Raw genomic sequence first — 6,251 nt, 5'->3', positions numbered from 1 at the left:
TAAAGTTATTGTTACCCATATAGTTGACTTGTTTCTCTTCGGTTGTAGGATTGAAGGATTGGTATTTTGTATGCACACCTCCTCCGCTTGAGTCACACCTCATTACTGGATGTACCTGTATAGAACCAAGTAAACCATCAATCTTTTTATTGAGAAGTTCTACCTGATTAGAGAGCATGGTGACTGAATCGATGTTATAGACGCCGGCTATTTCGTTGGCTTTGTCCTCATCACTTGCCACTGATAGTTGTTCAGTGACATCTCCTCTATGAACTCATAGGCATCTTTCAGTGTTTTATTGTTGATGGTTCCGCCAGCAGCTGCGTCAATCATTTGTCTTGTCGAGGGATTCACACCATTGTAGAACGTTTGAACTTGTAACCCATGGTGAAGGCACTTTCTCAGTAAGTCCTTGTATCTCTCCCATGCATCATAAAGTGTTTCTAAATCCATCTGCACAAAAGAAGAGATATCATTATGCAATTTAGCCGTTTTAGCAGGCGAAAAATATTTTAGTAAAAATTTCTTGGTCATTTGTTCTCAAGTAGTGATAGACCCTCGTGGTAACGAGTTCAACCACTGTTGAGCTTTGTTTCTCAGTGAAAAGGGAAATAACCGAAGATGAATGGCATCATCAGAAACGCCATTGATTTTGAATGTATCACAAATTTCAAGAAAATACACCAAGTGCGTGTTGGGATCCTCATCCTGCAAACCATCAAACTGAACAAACTGCTGTATCATCTGAATTGTGTTAGGTTTTAGTTCGAAATTATTCACAGCAATAGCAGGTATAACTATAATAGACTCAGTTCCTCTTAAAGAAGGTTTAGCATAATCATACATAGTACGTGGAGCAGGATTTTGATTAGCTGCAATTGCACGAGGCAGCTGATCACCTGGATTTTCGGCTATCTCTTCGATTGGGGTTTGAGTATCGTCTTCTCGCTCGTTCTCCGTGTAGCGTAAACTATGCCTTATTTCTCTTTGATTTTTGCGAATTGTGCGATCGATTTCTTCGTCAAAGAGTAATGGTCCTGACGGGTTTCTTCTAGTCATAAACTATAAAAACTTGCAAAGAGAGAAAAAGTAAATTAATAAATAACAAAATAAAATAAAATAAAATTGCAAGAAAAATAAATGGCTAAAGTAATAAAAATTTAGTGTTCCTAATATTTCAGTTCCTTGGCAACGGCGCCAAAAACTTGATCGCGTGATTCGTAACAAGTAATAAATATTTATAATGAAGATCAAACCTAGACTAACTATTATCACGACGAAAAGGCAAGCGCACCTATCAAACAATAGTATAGTAATGGCAAGACCGGGATATCGTACCCAAGGGAACCAAAAGTACTAGTAATAATTATCTTTTTTATTATCTAGCCTAAGAATAAAAGGGTTTATTTTAATTAACTAATTATTTAAACTAAGAACGCAAAGAGAAAAGAATTCGGGAATTGCTTTTGGGAAAATTGATTGACTTGAGACAATACTTAAAGAAAAATCCACCTAGACTTTACTTGTTATTCCGGCTCCGAATCGGGCAATTTATTCATTCAACTTGTTCCGTAGAGATCCCTAAGTTATGTTATTATCCCTATTCAAGACTAATAACGTCTCATCCCTAGATTGAATAACTGAGACTTTTCTTTAATTAACACTCTAGAGTTGCATTAACTTGATCTATGGATCCTCTTATTAGGTTTCACCCTAATTCGGGAAAATCTTGTCACCCTATTTCTAGGCGCGCAATCAACTCCACTGAATTATGGCAAATGTACTCTTAGACAGGGTCTATTCCTCCTCTGAATAAGAGCGTGTTTTGAATCAGTATCCTGGGATATCAAAGCAAGAATTAAGAACACATAATTAAGAACAAGTTAAATATTTATCATACGATTCAAAAAATAATAACAAGATTCGTCTTAGGTTTCATTCCCCTTAGGTATTTAGGGGATTTAGTTCATAACTAAATAAGAAAACATCTCAGAAGAATAAAGAATACAAACATAAAGAAAACCCAAAACTCCTGAAGGGGAATTGAGGAGAGATCTTCAGTCTTGATGATGAATCCGACTTCTGAGATGGATCAATCGGCTTCCTTGGGGTAATTCCTTACCCTTCTTCTCCGTCTCCCCTTCTCTCCACCTCTAGTGTGTATTTATAGGCTTTGGAATGCCTCGAAACCCTCTAAAGTGGCATTTTCCGAATTGGACTTAACTTGGGCTCAGCAGGGACACGCCCGTGTGACGTGATTGCTAGGCCGTGTTCGATCCATTAAATTGCAAACGGCCGTGTGGGTCAATGGCCAGGCCATGTCAATCGTGAAAGCCTTGGTCGATACCCTCGAAAGACACGGGCGTGTGAGCTTCCCGTGTGGCAAGGCTTAGGCCGTGTTATCTTCTAGATTTTTGGTCCGTTTTGTCCCTTTTTGGCTCCTTTTGACTCTTGGTGCTCTCCTGAGTACAAAACATGAAAGTAAAGCATTGGGAGCATCGAATTCACCAATTCTAATGAGAAATCATCTACAAAATGCATTAAACATGGGGTAAAAATATGTATAATTTACTGTTTATCATCGTATAACAAGATTACCAGTCTATGCTAAATCCTTTATATAACGTATGCTCAAAGAGTTCAATTAGGATTACCAGTCCAGGCTAAACCCTAATCATAACGTAAACTCGAGAGGTATTATATCAAGGTTACCTGTTTGGGCTAAATCCCTTCTATAACAAGGTCAAAAGGATTGCTCGTCCGAGATAAATCTCATCCGCAACAAATGCAGGACCTTATTCGTTTTGGGAAAGCACATACATTCATCGGAATTCAATATTCAATCAGGGTTTACCCCTTTTTCACCATATCAAACATGTATTAATTCTCTCATTATAGAATTCAAGTAATGTACATCAATATAAGTCACATTCCATACGATGCAACATTCAATTAAACATATTACATGCTCGATTAAGTTACACGAACTTACCTCGACACTTGTTCACGTTAGATATCTACTAATCCGAAACCTTTTCTTTTCCTCAATCTAACCTTGAATTAGTGTTGTCTGGATCTATATAGATGAATTTAACCATCAATTTCACACATTTCATATTTAAACGGACTCAATTTACGTCCTAGGAAAAATTACCATATTGTCCCTAACTTTTCCATAAATTTTGATTGTCCCTAGGCTCGGAAAATAAAACTTGTGCAATTTACTCCCTATTCCAAGCCTAACCAAAATCCCATTACAAATTTTACAACACTTGTATTCAAAAAAATTTAGAATTTTTCTTCAATTTCACAAGTTTACATTTTGGTCTCTAAGTCATGTTTCCATCAAAAATCACTTTGAAAAAGTTGTTTATCTGTCAACAACCTTTCATTTTCTACCATAAATATCTAATTTTCAGCTTATACATCCTTGAACCATTTTCCATACTTTGATAACTTTTCAAATTAATCCCTTAAATAGAGAGATTAAGCTATCCCGGTTTCAAAAATATCAAATTTACTAAAAACGGGACAAGAAAACTTACCCAATTAAGACTTGAAAGTTTCCCCTCTTTCTCTTATGGTTTCCATAGAATTTTAGGTTGAAGATGACAATAATAAGATGATATTTTCTTTTCATCTTTTAATTAGTTAAGTATTTTTCAATTTCCAATTTAGTCCTTGCCCTTTTTCTATATTTTCATGTATCAGTCATCAAAAAAAATCTACATACTTCTTTAATGGTCTAATTACCATATAAGGACCTCTAGATTTGAATTCCATAGATATTTAATCCTTATAGCTACTAGAATTCAACTTTCACATTTTATGCGATTTAAACCTTCTCGTAATTAAACACTTAATCGATAAAATTTTTGTATCATCATTTTCACACGACATGCCTATTATAATATAGACCATATAATGAAATAAAAATAAACCTTATTTTCGGATCGAATTTGTGGTTTCGAAACCACTATTCAGATTTCACTGAAAAATGGTCTGTTACAATTGGTATTTGTGATTGAGGTGCCTTTGGGCATATTGGTTGTGTAACACCCCTTACCCGTTACCGTCGCCGGAACAGGATACAAGGTATTACCAGAACATAACACATACCATTAACCATAACCGAAATATAAATATGTCATCCAATTTGATAGTGCATCATATAATATATGTCTTGAACAATATTAGCCAACTTTAATGGCTTGTACAAATTAGCTGGTCGAGTACTGTAACTAATATTTTAAACCTAGACAAATATGACACGTAACAAAATAATTAAGCCTACTATACATGCCATAATTCAAAACGTTTAGTTCAAATACCCTAAAGTATGATAGTGCGGATAGATCTTCACGATCCTTAACTCTGAGCAAGTCAAGAACACTATAAGACAAAAGAGAGAAACAAAGTAAGCTTATAGCTTAGTAAGTAAGTATGTAAATACTAATTAAAAAAAAATCTAACATGTTTACACAACAATTCAAGTACATCTACTTTAACTTCACTATTCATTCCACTTTGATTTAGCTGTCTCTACTGCATCATATTCACTAAATAAATCATAACTCGGGTTACAAAACTCAAAATTCAAATCCGTAAAATTTACCTGAATCTAGACTCATAAATATTTTTGCTAATTTTTTTCTATAATTTTTGGTTCAGCCGATTAGTACAGTTTATTAGTTAAAGTTTCCCCTGTTACACAGCTCGACTGATCTGACCTCTGTTCACTACGAATTGAATATCTCTCAGTACACAATTCAAAAAACCCTGAGGTCTGTTTCATTTAAAACTAGTCTCAATAAAGAATTTAGGCATGTAAACTATATTTCTTAATTTTCCTTGTACAATTTTTAATGATTTTTCAAAGTTGGAACAGGGGATCAAGTATTCATCCTGAGCAAGTCACACACAATTGTAAATATCTCAAAATATAGAACTCCTTTGCTTTCTCTGTTTCTTTTATATGAAAGTAGACTCATTAAGCTTTAATTTGACATCTCATTCAACCTCTAATTATATTCCTCCTATTTTTGGTGATTTTTCAAAATCACGCCACTGCTACCATCTAAAAACAGTTTTAATGCTAATTTCACTCTTTCACACATTCTTTATGCTAACCTCATTTTATCTTATATATGTATATACCACAAATCATTTTCACCACATTTCATTCACCATAAGTGTAGGTCCATACCACAATATCACCACAAAACCATCCCGTTGAACAATTCGGATCAATCCTCGATATTTAATGGTTTTGACACAGCTCCACCATCATACTTCGTTTAGTTCGGTTCTCTTGTACACATGGTGAACACTTAGTACCACTCATGCGACCCAACCGATTTGTCTCGTAGCTCTCTTGTCTACATGGTGTCCTTCACTTGGAATCACGCATGCGACCTAGCTACATTTATCTTTCACGTAGCTCTCTTGTCTACATGGTGTCCTTCACTTGGAATCACGCATGCGACCTAGCTACATTTATCTTTCACGTAGCTCTCTTGTCTACATGGGATACATCTCGTATCACACATGTGACCTAGCTACTACAGGTGTCTCGTAGCTTTCTTGTACACATGATGTGCACTCGGCATCATACATGTGACCTAGCTACGCTCCATCTATTTTATTCAATTTTTCCGAATGTTCAATGGGATCTCTCTCTCTATTATTTATTTCCATTCTTCCAATAGTCGATTTATACTTCAACATCAGCTAGTATATACATATAATAGGCTGAAATATAAGAATGTACATGAAATTATTGTAATATTTACATACAAACTTACCTTGGTGCAAAATGTGGAAATTTTGCAATTTAGTGCAAAACTTTTCCTTCCCCGTTCAAGATCAATTCGCGTCTTTCTTGATCTATAATAACACATTTAGCTCATTTAATACTCATACTATTTATTTCAATCCAAAATCACATCATGGAAAAATTACATTTTGCCCCTAACTTTACAAAATTACATTTTGCCCCTAGGCTCGGAATTAATTTCAGCCCTTATTCTTATGTTTTATGATATGCTGAACATTTTTCCCTTCTATGGCAACATCAAATTCTCACTCTAACATATAGTTATGAACAATAGGTATTTTTTACCGATTATGCCGTTTTACTCGTTTTCACTTAAAACCGAGTAGTACAAGTTATTTAACATAATTTAAAACTTCATATTCTATCATAAAACATCAAAATACACAAATTTCACCTATGGGTATTTTTCCAAATA

The 6,251-nt window shown here is 34.8% G+C and overlaps 1 non-coding gene across 1 annotated transcript; it reads left to right on the top strand.

The window, feature by feature from the left end:
* The first annotated feature begins 379 nt into the window (after nucleotides 1–379).
* LOC128286012 (small nucleolar RNA R71) lies at nucleotides 380–485 on the top strand. Its single transcript, XR_008276559.1, has one exon. It is a non-coding gene; the product is annotated as a small nucleolar RNA R71 (small nucleolar RNA).
* Nucleotides 486–6,251: the final 5,766 nt, after the last annotated feature.

The sequence above is a fragment of the Gossypium arboreum genome, chromosome 12, assembly GCF_025698485.1.
Source record: "Gossypium arboreum isolate Shixiya-1 chromosome 12, ASM2569848v2, whole genome shotgun sequence".
In the NCBI taxonomy this organism is placed as follows: domain Eukaryota; kingdom Viridiplantae; phylum Streptophyta; class Magnoliopsida; order Malvales; family Malvaceae; genus Gossypium; species Gossypium arboreum.
The sequence above is the reverse complement of the archived record's forward strand: the minus strand, read 5'-3'. Positions and strand labels throughout refer to the sequence as shown.